Source organism: Trachypithecus francoisi, unplaced genomic scaffold (assembly GCF_009764315.1).
Source record: "Trachypithecus francoisi isolate TF-2019V2 unplaced genomic scaffold, Tfra_2.0 Lachesis_group0, whole genome shotgun sequence".
Taxonomy (NCBI): domain Eukaryota; kingdom Metazoa; phylum Chordata; class Mammalia; order Primates; family Cercopithecidae; genus Trachypithecus; species Trachypithecus francoisi.
This window is the reverse complement of record NW_022681453.1, coordinates 152,011,147-152,025,372: the sequence shown is the minus strand read 5'-3', so window position 1 is coordinate 152,025,372 and position 14,226 is coordinate 152,011,147. Positions and strand designations below refer to the sequence as shown.

Sequence of the window (14,226 nt, the reverse complement as noted above, 5' to 3'; positions counted from 1 at the left end):
AGTGAACTAATATGCTTTTTTTTTTTTTTTTGAGACGGAGTTTCGTTCTTCTTGCCCAGGCTGCAGTGCAGTGGCGCAAGCTGGCTCATTGCAACCTCCACCTCCCGGGTTCAAGTGATTCTCCAGCCTCAGCCTGCCGAGTAGCTGGGATTAAAAGCGCCTGTCACCATGCCCAGCTAATTTTTGCATTTTAGTAGGGACGGGGTTTCACCACGTTGGCCAGGCTGAAATGGAGCTCCTGACCTCAGATGATCTACCTGCCTTAAGCCTCCCAAAGTGTTGGGATTACAGGCGTGAGCCACCGCTCCTGGCCCTAATATGCTAATTATTAGATACTTTCAAACTGAAAAATAAGCACACAGAGAATATTAAAACCAATTAGCATAAAGAGGTGCTCTGAGATTAGCTGGGTGTGGTGGCTCACACCTGTAACCCTAGCACCTTGGGAGAATGAGGTGAGCTGATTTCTTGAGCCCAGGAGTTCAAGACCAGCCTGGACAATGTGGTGAAACCTCGTCTCTACTAAAAATACAAAAATTAGCTGGGCGTGGTGGCATGTACCCGTAATCCCAGCTGCTCAGGAGGCTGAGGAGGAGAATTGCTTGAGTCTGGGAGACTGACATTGCAGTGAGCCGAGGTCGTACCACTATACTAGAGCCTGGATGACAGAGCGAGACCCTGTCTTAAGGAAAAAAAAATCAAAAAAAGAGAAAAAAAGTTAAAAAAAAGATTAGTAGAGGTATAGTTTTCTAAATTCCTCCTAGTTTTGTCAATAATATTTCAGATTAATAAAAGATTTCTAGAGAAAGATATAAATGCAGAGCAGTTTTTGACCTCCGATCTGAAAGACTTGATTTTTTATTTTATAGGGTCTCGCTCTTTTGCCCAGGCTGGAGTCCAGTGGCACAATCACAGCTCACTACAACCTTGACTTCCCAGGCTCAAGCAACCCTCCCACCTCAGCCTCCCCAGTAGCTGGGACTACAGGAGTATGGCACCATGCCCGGCTAACTTTTAAATTTTTTTGTAGAGACAAGGTCGTACTATGTTGCTCAGGCTGGTCTCAAACTCCTGGGCTCACGTGATCCTCTTGCCTCAGCCTCCCAGAGTGGTGGGATTACAGGTATGAGCCACTGTGCCCAGCCTGAAAGACTTAATTTGAATTGCCTCTATCACTTGGGAAATTAATTAACTGCTCCGAGTCTCCATTTTTTCCACCTCTAAAATGGGTATGATAATAGCACCTATCTTGCAAGAAGGTTCTGAGGATTATATGAAATAATGAATATGAAGGGCTTCTTGTAGTTCCTGGCATATAGCACTCAAAACACAGACTTCTTATAAAAAGTGTTCATCCTCTGAAAATAGTGAGCAAAAGTAAGATGGTGACTAAGGTTAAAAGGTACTTTAGAAAAGGCATACAAAGAAAATAACAAAACAAAACCATTATAAGTAAACTACAGCCCAATATCCCTCATGAACACTCACGAAAATTCTAAATGAAATTTTAGCTAACTGAATTCTAGAATATATAAAAAGGACAACATATGCCTAAGTGGAGTTTAACCCATGAATGATAGAAGGTTGGTGTAACATTGGGAAATCGATCAATGTAATTCCCCATATCATCAGAATAAAAAAGAAAAACTACACTATCATCTTCAATAGATGCAGGTAAGGCATTTAACAAAATTCAACAATCATTTATGACAAAAACTCTCAGCAGACAAGGAATAGATGGGAGCTTACTCAAAATGCTAAAAATCAAACTATAGAAAACCCATAGCTAAAAATCATACTTATGGTAAAAAAAATTGAATGCTTTTCCCCTAAAATCAGGAACAGGACAATGATGTATACCTTTACTACTTTGACAATGAACTAGAGGGCTCAGCCAGTGTAATAAGTCAAGAAAGGAAATGAAAGGTTTAAAATAAGAAAGGAATATGTAAAACTTTTTTGTATACAAACAAAATATTGGCCTATATGGAAAATCCTACAGAATCTACAAAAATGGACTAGAAGTAAGTTTGGCAAGGTCACAGGCAACAAGGTCAATATACAAAAACTAACTGTATTTCTATCTTCTACCAACAAAACAAAATCAGATATTAAAAATTTTAAACATTATTTACAATAGCATAAAAATATTAAATATTTAGGGATAAATCTAATAAAATATGTACAAGAGCTATACAATGAAAACTGCAATATATTGCTGAAACTATAGAAGACAAATTAATGGAGAGAAAAAACATGTTTATAAATCAGAAGATTCAGGCTGGGTGTGGTGGTTCACGCCTGTAATCCTAGCACTGTGGAAGGCCGAGGCAGGCAGATCACAGGCCGAGGTCAGGAGTTCAAGCCTGGTCAACATGGTAAAACCCCATCTCTACTAAAAATATAGAAATTAGGCCGGGCGCGGTGGCTCAAGCCTGTAATTCCAGCACTTTGGGAGGCCGAGACGGGCGGATCACGAGGTCAGGAGTTCGAGACCATCCTGGCTAACACGGTGAAACCCGTCTCTACTAAAAAATACAAAAAAAGCTAGCCAGGCAAGGTGGCTGGCACCTGTAGTCCCACCTACTTGGGAGGCTGAGGCAGGAGAATGGCGTAAACCCGGGAGGCGGAGCTTGCAGTGAGCTGAGATCCGGCCACTGCACTCCAGCCCGGGCAACAGAGCGAGACTCCGTCTCAAAAAAAAAAAAAAAAATATATATATATATATATGTATATAGAAATTAGCTGGGCGTGGTGGCAAGCGTCTGTAATTCCAGCTACTTGGGAGGTTGAGGCAGAAGAATCGCTTGAACCCAGGAGGCAGAGCTTACAGAGAGCTAAGATCCAGCCACTGCACTCCAGCCTGGGTGGCAGAGCAAGACTCCATCTCAAAAAAAAAAGGTCCTTTATGATAATGGTTCTTGTTCTCATCTTTACTCTTATCCCAGACACCTATCCTTCTGTGACACTGAACTGCTTTTAGTTCCCTGTTTTCTCTTCTCTGTCTCTTTTAGCCTTTCTATATGCTCCCAGTGGCCAGACACAGTGGCTCACGCCTGTAATCCCAGCACTTTGGGAGGCCGAGGCAGGCGCATCACGAGGTCAGGAGATAGAGACCATCTGGGATAACATGGTGAAACCCTGTCTCTACTAAAAACACAAAAAATTAGCTGGGTGTGATAGCACATGCCTGTAGTCCCAGCTACTCAGGAGGCTGAGGAAGGAGAATGGTGTGAACCTGGGAGGTGGAGCTTGCAGTGAGCCGAGATCACGCCACTGCACTTCAGCCTGGGCGACAGAGTGAGACTCTGTCTCAAAAAAATAAAAATAAAATAAGTATATGCTCCCAGTTACTTGGGAGGTTGAGGCAGGAGACTTGCTTGAATCTGGGAGGCAGAGGTTGCAATGAGCCAAGATCATGCCACTGCACTCCAGCATGGACGACAGAGCGAGACTCCATCTCAAAAATCAATCAATCAATCAATCAGAAGATTCAAAATTGTTAGTATGTCAGTTCCTCCCAAATGTATCTACAGATCAATGTAATCCTAATCAAAGCTCAGCAGACATTTTTTGTAGAAGTGTATAAGGTTGATTCTAAAATTTATATAAAATGCAAAGGACCTAGTATAGCTCAAACAACTTTGTAAAATAACAAAATTGAAAGATTACACTATCTGGTTTTAAGGCTTAGTATACAGCTATAGCAGCGTTTCTCAACCTTGGCACTACTGACATTTTGGACCAGCTATTTCTTTGTTCTGTAAGACTCTCATGTGCACTGCAGAATCTTTAGCACCATCCCTGGCCTCTACCTCTACCCAGGGGCAACCTTCCTGCCTACCCACCAAGTTGTGACAATCAAAAATGTTTCCAGGCCTGACGCAGTGGCTCAGGCCTGTAATCTAGCACTTTGGGAGGCCAAGGTGGGTGGACTACTTGAGATCAGGAGTTTGAGACTAGCCCGGCCAATGTGGTGAAATCCCATCTCTACTAAAAATACAAAAATTGGCTGGGCGTGGTGGCATGCACCTGTAATCCCAGCATACTCGGGAGGCTGATGGGGGAGAAATGCTTAAGCCTCGGAGGCAGAGGTTGCACCACTGTACTTCAGCCTGGGAGACAGAGTAAGATTCCATCTCAAAAAAAAAAAAAAAAAGGAAAAAGGTCTCCAGATATTGCCAAATGTCCCCTAGGGGCAAAATTGTCCTTCACTGAGAACCACTGAGCTACCAAGACAGTATGGTATTGGCATGAAGATAGACACATACTTCAATGAAACAGAAAAGAATCTACAAACAGATCCTCAATTATATAGTCAATTGATATTTGACAAAGGTACAAAGCAATTCTATGGGAAATTATAATCTTTTCACTAGTTGTTGCTGGAATGATTGGATATTCATATGAAACAAAAATAAACCTTTCCTCTTATTCCATATACAAAAATTAACTCAAAATTTATCACAAGGCTGGACTTAGTGACTCACGCTTGTAATCCCAGCACTTTGGGAGGCAGAAGCGGGAGGACTGCTTGAGCCCAAGAGTTCGAGACCAGCCTAGCCAACATAAGGAGACCCCATCTCTACAAAAAATTTAAAAATTAGCTGGGTGTGGTGGCACATGTCTGTAGTCCCAGCTACCTGGGAGGCTGAGGTGGGAGGATAGCTTGAGCCCAGGAGGTCAAGGCTGCAGTGAGCTGTGACTGTGCTACTGCACTCCAGCCTGGGTGACAGAGCAAGACTGTCTTGGAAAAGCACAAAAAACCAAACTTATCATAGACTTAAATTTAAGAGCTAAAATTAGAAAACGTCTAGGAAAATTCTAGGAGAATAAAGGAATATGGCAACGTAAAAACTTATAGGAAAATGTGCAAGAAAATCTTAGTATTATTGGCTGAGGCAAAAATTTCTTTTCTTTCCTCTTTTTTTTCTGAGATAGGGTTTCACTATGTTGCCAAGGCTGGTCTCTAACTCCTGGGCTCAAGGGATTCTCCCACTTCGGCCTCCCAAGGAGCTGGAACTACTAGGCTCAAGTCACCCTGCCTGGTTTAGATTTCTTAAATAGGATAACAAGAATCACAAACTATCTTTTTTAATTGAAAAATTGCACATTAAGTGATACAGGTTAGATGTTTGTCTGCTCCAAATCTCATGCTGAAATGTAATCCTCAGTGTTGGAGGTGGGACCTGATGGGGGTGTTTGGGTCATGGGGGAGGATCCCTCATGAATGGCTTGGTGTCATCTCTATGGTAATGAGTAATTCACATGAGATCTGGTTGTTTAAAACAGTATGGTACCTCTCCCCATCTCTCTTGCTCCCTCTCTTGCCATGTGACTTGCTGACTCTCCTTTGCCTTCTGCCATGACTGTAGGCTTCCCAAAGCCCTCACCAGAAGTAGATGCTGGCACCATGCTTCCTGTACAGCCTGCAGAACCATGAGCCAAAATAAACTTCTTTATAAATTATCCTGCCTCATGAGTCCTTTATAGCAACATAAACAGACTGATGTATCAAGATATAAAACATGTCTGCTCTTCGAAATCTCTTAACTTTAAAAAGTTAAGACTGAGAAAATAGAACCTCATGAGCTTTCTGATCTGGATTTTAAGCAGGAGATACTGGAGAAGTCTTTAAAAAGTTAAGAGAAGAAAAAGATACATGATAGCCTGGGAGAATGTTTGCAAAATATACATGTGATAAAGGACTTGTAACACGAATAAGACAATAACAAGACAACTCAATAAAAAATCTGCAAAAAAATTTAAACACTTACGTAACCAAAGAAGATATGCTAATGGCAAATAATCATATGAAAAGATTCATAATATCATTAGTCAGGCCGGGCGCGGTGGCTCAAGCCTGTAATCCTAGCACTTTGGGAGGCCGAGACGGGCGGATCACGAGGTCAGGAGATCGAGACCATCCTGACTAACACGGTGAAACCCCGTCTCTACTAAAAACTACAAAAAACTAGCCGGGCGAGGTGGCGGCGCCTGTAGTCCCAGCTACTCGGGAGGCTGAGGCAGGAGAATGGCGTGAACCCGGGAGGCGGAGCTTGCAGTGAGCTGAGATCCGGCCACAGCACTCCAGCCTGGGTGACAGCGCGAGACTCCGTCTCAAAAAAAAAAAAAAAAAAAAAAAAAAAATCATTAGTCATTAGGGAAATACAAATTAAAACCACACTGAGCACCAAACTCACTTGAATCACTAAAATGGAAAAAAAAACTGACCATACCAAGTGTTGGCAAGGACACAGGGCACTAGAACTCTTATGCACATTGCTGATGGGAATACCAACTTGTAAAAACACTTTGGGAAACATGTTTGGTAACTGCTTATAAAGTTAAATATACACTTACCGTATGACCCAGCAATTCCACTTCTAGGTATTTACCTTAGAGAGATGAAAACTTATGTCAGCACATAAGCTTGTATTTGAATGTTCATAGCAGTTTTATTAATAATGGTCCACAAGTGAAACAAAAATGTTCATCAACCCATGACTGGATAGATGAATGGTGGTATATCATAGAATAGAATACCGTTTAGTAATAGAAAAGAACTACTGATTCACACAACATGAATGAATCTTGAAAACATTATGCTAAGTACAAGAATCCAGATACAAAGTGAGATTAATATCAACAAATATTCTATATGGCTAAAAACAAATATTCTATATGGCTAAAAACAATTATGATTTTAGTACCTTGTTTTGCCTATATGAATCACTGACACTATCTTTCGTTATTTATTTATGTATCAGTTCTCCTTAAATCAATTATAAACTCTCTGCTATAGGGGGTATCTTGTATCTCGGGGTGGCACTTCATAATATTAACACCTCGTGTTTGCATATCAATGCACAGGTTTCATAATTCTCATCCACTAAAACAACTGGCATGTGGTATGCATATTGCAATGAAGTCAGCATACCTAGGTTCAAATCCCAGCTGACTATGTGTGTGGTCTGCAGTAAGTCATTTTACCTTTATGAGATTCACTTTTCTTATTCATGAAACTAAAAAGCATGGATCAAATGGGAAAAGACAGTGTTAGGGACATAAGAGATGGTACAATCAACAATTCTAATGCATGTAAGACTATTAAGGACGGAAACCTCCGGAGATGTGAAGGGCCAAAAGTTAAATACTTGAACTTGATTTTCAGAAGAGCCAAAGACTGAGAAAGTAGAACCTCATGAGCTTTCTGATCTGGATTTAAAGCAGGAAATATTGGAAAAATCACCATAGAGATAACTAGTTTGTGGCAGACAATCATAAAAACATCCCCTTTTGATCCTACAATGCAGTCAGTCTCTTCCTCTCACTGGGAGAGGAAGCACTGAATGGTTCATCTATATATTAAGAGAAATGAGCTATTTAGATGATCATAAAACAGGTTAATTTTATTCTTCTGGTGTGTTGTGGCCATAGTAATCCATCTCGGTAAGACATAAAACATAGGTTCAGATATTTGGTATACGTACTTGGATGAGAATCTACAATTGGTGGAATTATAAATGTCTATCAATCAAAAGACAGACTCACTCAAGGAACATATGGTAGCCCCAAGAAGCTTCATTAGGGATTTGCAGTGTACCAGAAACAGGCACTCTGCTAGGCAAGGTCACTTGTTTTATAATTTAATCCTCACAATAGCCCTTATACAATTGCATGATCACTCCCATTTTAGAGATAAGAAAATTGACATTTTGAAACATGACAAATTTGCCCAAGAAGTCACCTTTAGTATGTGACAAGGCTAACACTGAAACTCAGACCTATTTGATTCCATGTCCTTATTACTGCTACTTAAAACCTATTATCATTACATAAAGCCCAGCTTCTAATTATTGAAGCCAGCACAATCCTAGAAAATAGTAGGCTTTATCTTTTTTTTCCTGTTTCCAAGAGGAAACAGATATTATCTCCAGCTACCAGAAGGGAACCTAAAGCTTATATATAAAGTGATAACACAAGTTCCTGAATCTTGGAATTACTAGCCCTTTCGCTGCATTAGCATTCCACTGAGATTCATCATGACAATCAATGTTGAGGAGGAAAAAAAGGTGGAGGAGAAAAGTGCATGCCATTATAAGACCAAGTGTTTTCATTCTTGGAAAGCCCACATGAATTTATTGAGTACCCCCTTCTTATTGAGACAGAGTCTTGCTCTGTCACCCAGGCTGGAGTGCAGTGGCACAATCTCAGCTCACTGCAACCTCCGCCTCCAGGGTTCAAGTGATTCTCCTGCCTCAGCCTCCTGAGTAGGTGGGATTACAGGTACGCACCACCACGCCTGGCTAATTTTTGTATTTTTAGTAGAGATGGGGTTTCACCATGTTGTTCAGGCTGGCCTCGAACTCCTAACCTCGTGATCCGCCTACCTCGGCCTCCCAAAGTGCTGGGATTACAGGCGTGAGCCACTGTGCCTGGCTACTGAGTACCTATTATAGGTCAAGCACAGTGCTTGGCACTGGGGATGTAACAGTGAATATAAAAACAAAACAAAACAAAACACAGTTTATTCCCATAGAGAAATAGAGAAGTTTCACCCTAGTGGGAAGATACTGGCAACTAAATAGACAATTAAAATATAGTGCAGTAAATACACAAACGGGATAGCACAGGGTATCATAGGTGCACAGAGAAGAAAAACTAAACCCAGAAAGGCTATCAGATAAAATATAAGACACCCAGTTAAATATGAATTTTAGATGAACAATGAATTATCTTTTAGTAAAAGTACGTTCCAAATATTGTCCTCTACTTGCTATATCTGGCAACCCTTGGTGGGGGTGATGTTTAGAAAAAGCATCTCAGAATAAATGATACCTAAGACAAAAAACCAAACTACTCTTACTTGTCCCCAACAAATCTGGACCCTGAAAAAGTATGTTAGTTGTTGCCCTGTGGAGACAACCATGTGACAAGGATCTGAGGCCAACAGCAGCCAGCAAGGAACTGTAGGCTCTTGCCAATATCCATGTATGAATATGAGAGCCATCCTGGAAGAACATCTTCCAGCCCTAGTCCAGCCTACAGATGACTACAGCCCTGGCCAACTGTTTGACTACAACCTCATGAGGGACCCTGAGGCAGAAATACCTACGTAAGCCACTCCCAGATTCCTGATCCTCAGAAACCATGTGAGATGGAATGTTTAAGTTATTAAATTTTAGGGTAATTATTATGCAGTAATAGGAAGTAATGCCCTGCCGATTAGAGAACTGTGTTCTTTATGAACAGACCTACACTCATTCATTCACTGGCCATGTGGAGTCACCATCAGTGTGACCTCAGCAAGGATGAGGTGGTGGATCCAGAGGGGCCACAGCTGGGACTGTCAGTCATTTGTGCCTCCCACCAGCAGGAGGTCTGAATGGCACATTTCCATGGCCACCATTAGATTACAAAAAGTGTATTAGCTATAGCATGTCCTTTCTGAAACAAAACAGTAAGAACCTTTTTAAAGACAAAATTTTAAAAAACACTTAACTACAGCTTAATCACTTGAGAGAATTGTGTGAAAATACAAGCAAAATAATAAAGAAAATTAGCAGAGCTAAGACAACTCTAAAATCTTGGATTAGCTCTGGTTCTTAGCTCAATTTCATGTGTGTTAAGAATGATACTGCTCTGCCAACCAAGAAAATAATTTGTTTCTGGGTGAGTTGTTTTGTATCTCTTATTCAGAAAGGAATTTTTGTAACCTAAGAATAATGTGCAACTGGGAAGCTATGAACTATGGTTAATCAACTAATCCAGAATTTCTACAAGTACTCTGGTGAAACAATTTGAGTGCTATGAATTCCATAAATTATTTTATTCCAAAAGGTAAGTTTAAGTAAAAGTGACTGCATTTCAAACCATATTATGAGAACAGAAAAATGTTAGAGAAAGACTTTATTTCCCTAATAATACAGAATAAGTTGAGGGAGAATGGTAATACCTACAGAATTATGTATGGCTACAGGGAGATGCTAGAAGTTTTCCTCTTTGACTACAGTGCCTGGATTCAGTTCCTTGGCTTTATAAAGTTCTCTATCCATACCATCAGAGTTTCTGCTATTATGACATATTTTTCCCCAGGCCAGTTCAATACCAATCAAGCTTGGTATGCATTTGGGTTAGAATCCTTTAAGGTCTATTGTTCAGATATACCAGATGTCACTTTTCTCCTCATGGCCTACAAAATAGTCACAATTATCTTAGAAGATCCCAAACTCAAATTTAACAGAAACGGAGATAAGGATATTGCCTTAAAGGGCTTATATCTCCACTGATTATACAGCCTGATTTAACCCTTGTTTTCTAGAAATTTTGTAAATTAGTATTTTTATTCTATTTTCAAAATGTCCAAGTCATTTAAAAACTACCTTGATAACGAACCCTCGATATTAAAAGAGAGAACCCAGTGATCAAAATCTAGACCATCTTTGAATTTAAGTACTTGATAATGAACTATTTTTACTGACAACACTTCTGACACCGAATGTTTGGGTTTTTTTTTTTTAATCACACCAACCAATTCTCCATTTCTTCAGACACCAATTAGGTGTCCAACAATTCAATACAATTCTGATAGTAACTACCTGGAGCTAGCCCAGACCTCACAGACTAAGAGCTCAGTCCCATAAGACTGGCCCCCCGCCCCCCGCATCAGATGCTAGCCACAGACGACATGCCCAGGCTATTCCCATTTCTGCCTACAGACTACAAATCTGAGGGTTCCCATGACCCCGCCTCAGATTTAATAATTTGCTGGAATGACACAGAACTCAGTAAAGCACTTTACTTACTATTACTGGTTTGTTTAAAAGGCTACTACAACTCAGGAAGACAACAGCCAAATCGAAGAGAAACACAGGACAGGGCAATGGGGCAGGGGTAGGGTGGGTGCACAGAGCTTCCATGCCATCTCCAAGCATGCCACCCTCCCAGTACCTCACTGTGTCCACCAACCCAGAAGCTCTCCGAACTGTCATTTATGGGGTTTTATAGAGGTTTCTTTATGTAAGCATGATTGATTAAATCATGGCCATTTGTAATCATCTAAATCTCCAGGCCCTCTCTCCCTGCTGGAAGTCAGAGGTGGGGCTGAAAGTTCCAATTCTTGGTCTTTCTGGCACCAGCCCCCAACCTAAAGCTATCTAGGGGACTCCAGCCAACAATCTTCTCATTAGAGTACAAAAGACACTCATCACTTTGGAGATTCCAAGGGTTTTAGGAACTGTGTGCCAGAACTGGAAACAATGAACAAAATTTATTTTTTATTATACACACTGATGTTACAGAATAAAGCAACAGTTACTCAGCTATGGTAATCAGTAGCAGTCATATATATGCTTTGATCAATTCTATATAAATTGATATATGTATCAAACAAAACCCTGAAGTTTCAGACCTAAGCCTCATGCATTTGCTTGTGGCCATTCTACTACATATGGTTAAGATTTCCAATGACTGTATCAATGTTTCTTAACAAGTGGGTTGTTTCACAATGAAGTCTAAAGATCTGGAATAATAATAAAAAAAAAAAAATCAAGAAAAGCTTCACAAACTGGCCAGTAAAATAATCAATGACCAATGGTCAAAATAATATATGACCAACTTCTAAAGGATTAGCTGTCTTTTCTAATACCACACTATTACATTTTATAATTCAGAATAGAAGAGAGTTGTGGAAAAAAAAGCATTCAACAAAATTCTTCGACATCATCTAGGATAACAGATGCTACTGAAATACAGTGTCACTGTTCTCTCCAGCTTGCTTGCTTGCTTGCTTCCTTCCTTCCTTCCTTCCTTCCTTCCTTCCTCCCTCCCTGCCTCCCTCTCTCCCTCTCTCCCTCTCCTTTCTTTCTTTGACATAGTCTTGCTCTGTTGCCTAGGGTGGAGTGGAGTGGTGCAATCTCAGCTCACTGCAATCTCTGCCTCCCAGGTTCCAGCAATTCTCCTGCCTCAGCCTCCCAAGTAGCTGGGACTACCAGCGTTGGCCACCACGCCCAGTTAATTTTTTTTTGTATTTTTAGTAGAGACAGGGTTTTGCCATGTTGGCCAGACTGGTCTCAAACTCCTGATCTCAGGTGATCTGACTGCCTCAGCCTCCCAAAGTGCTGGGATTACAGGCTTGAGCCACTGTGCCCGGCCCCTCTATAGCTTTCTTTCCTCCTATTTGAAACTTCTTTTATTTATCTCTTCTTAAAACATGTTTTTTCTAGTTCTCTTTGTTCATAAGTAATCCAATATATATTATAGAATTTTTTAAATCTCAGGGATGTATGTTAAATAATATAAAGATAACATTAACTTTGCTTTTCATTTTAATGGGTACTTGAATAATTAGATTCTCCCAAAATAAGTACAACATAAAAAAATCACTAAAATGTATATTTATTTTCCAGTCATTTTACAATTTTACCATTCTCCTTTTTGACTTCTGTATGAGGTTACCTCGAGAGAAAGTTCCACTTTGAAAATTTTACTAATAGCAACTTTCCTGAACTCTTTGCCTCAAGTGATCCTTCCACTTCGGCGTCCCAAAGCATTAGGATTATAGGTGTGAGCCACTGCGCCCAGCATAATAGTAACTTTCTCATATCCATCTTAAATACCCTTTTTAAAATTAAAGATCCAAAACTGGCAGGCAGGTGACAACAAACGGAAGCTCCCAACAAAACCTAAAAAGAGAAAAAACCAATAGTAGAATTTTTTCATTGTCTTATCCACTCAGCAAACACACAGTGAGCTCCTGTGAGACAGGCACTATGCTAGGTACAAGTCCCACGTTGTCTCAATAGCCTACCATTACAATATGATCTTAAAACACCAATGAGGTTACAGCATTCTATTTTTTTTAATTTAAATTATGCTTAAATATATAAAAATGTGTTTGTGGCGGGGGACAGTTTTCGGGTTGTTCTGTACCTTCCACCTTGTTCTAAAAACTCAGACAATAGCAAGAATGGAATAAATTCTGAGAACTACACATGGAGGGTTAGGAGTAAGTTATCAGTGGATAAAACAGAAAGAAAACCAAGATGTTAAGAACATTTCAAAGATTTTAAGGCTCTAAAAGTAACACAAACAACTGGGTAGTGCTCTAAAACTATTATCTTACTTGAGTCTAGCAGTGTTCCTGATGACAACAGCCAACAGAGATTGGTAATCAACTTACTTATTTGTCTTTGGCAAAAAATTTCAACTCAGTCTACTGAAGGATTTTCTTTTTTTTTTTAATTTATTTTTTGTTGTTGTGTACTTTCCTTTTATTTATTTATTTTTATTATACTTTAAGTTCTAGAGTACATGTGCACAACATGCAGGTTTGTTACATATGTATACATGTGCCATGTTGGTGTGCTGCAACCATTAACTTGTCATTTACATTAGGTATATCTCCTAACGCTATCCCTCTCCCCTCCCCCGTCCCCACAATAGGCAACAGTGTGTGATGTTCCCCTTCCTGTGTCCAAGTGATCTCATTGTTCAATTCCCACCTATAAGTGAGAACATGCGGTGTTTGGTTTTCTGTTCTTGCAATAGTTTGCTGAGAATGATGGTTTCCAGCTGCATCCATGTCCCTACAAAGGACATGAACTCACCCTTTTTTTATGGCTGCATAGTATCCCACTGAAAGATTTTCATATGAGAACATCTTTTTTTTTTTTTTTTTGAGACGGAGTCTTGCTCTGCCGCCCGGGCTGGAGTGCAGTGGCCGCTCTCAGCTCACTGCAAGCTCCGCCTCCCAGGTTCACGCCATTCTCCTGCCTCAGCCTCCTGAGTAGCTGGGACTACAGGCGCCGACACCTCGCCCGGCTAGTTTTTTGTATTTTTTAGTAGAGACGGGGTTTCACCGTATTAGCCAGGATGGTCTCGATCTCCTGACCTCGTGATCCGCCCGTCTCGGCCTCCCAAAGTGCTGGGATTACAGGCTTGAGCCACCGCGCCCGGCCGAGAACATCTTTAATGTTTATAGCTGAAGCCAACAGGAAAATAACATTCAATTATAAAAACATAATTCAACTCAAACTAAATCTCATTAGGTATCATATCACAGGACATTAACACTTGAGACTTACTTTAAAAATTAAATGTATGCTATTTTTAAGTTTCATACTCATAACCTTGGATCCAGTTATAATATCTTTTGATATATTTTGTAAAATACTTCTTATAATTAAGTTCCTTGAAATAAAGCTAAAATATATCTGATACTGA

General features: G+C 40.2%; 1 protein-coding gene across 9 annotated transcripts in view; it reads right to left on the bottom strand.

Moving 5' to 3' along the window:
- The window catches only part of TFDP2 (transcription factor Dp-2), a 217,923-nt gene that overhangs the window by 102,002 nt on the left and 101,695 nt on the right, over positions 1-14,226 (bottom strand). For 3 of the 9 annotated variants that reach the window (XM_033212442.1, XM_033212444.1, XM_033212446.1), the window contains exon 4: positions 6,364-6,398. The exons of the other annotated variants lie outside the window; for them this stretch is intronic. The gene's annotated coding sequence lies outside the window, so the exon portion shown is untranslated. The remainder of the gene's footprint in view (positions 1-6,363; positions 6,399-14,226) is intronic. 9 annotated transcript variants of the gene reach the window in all.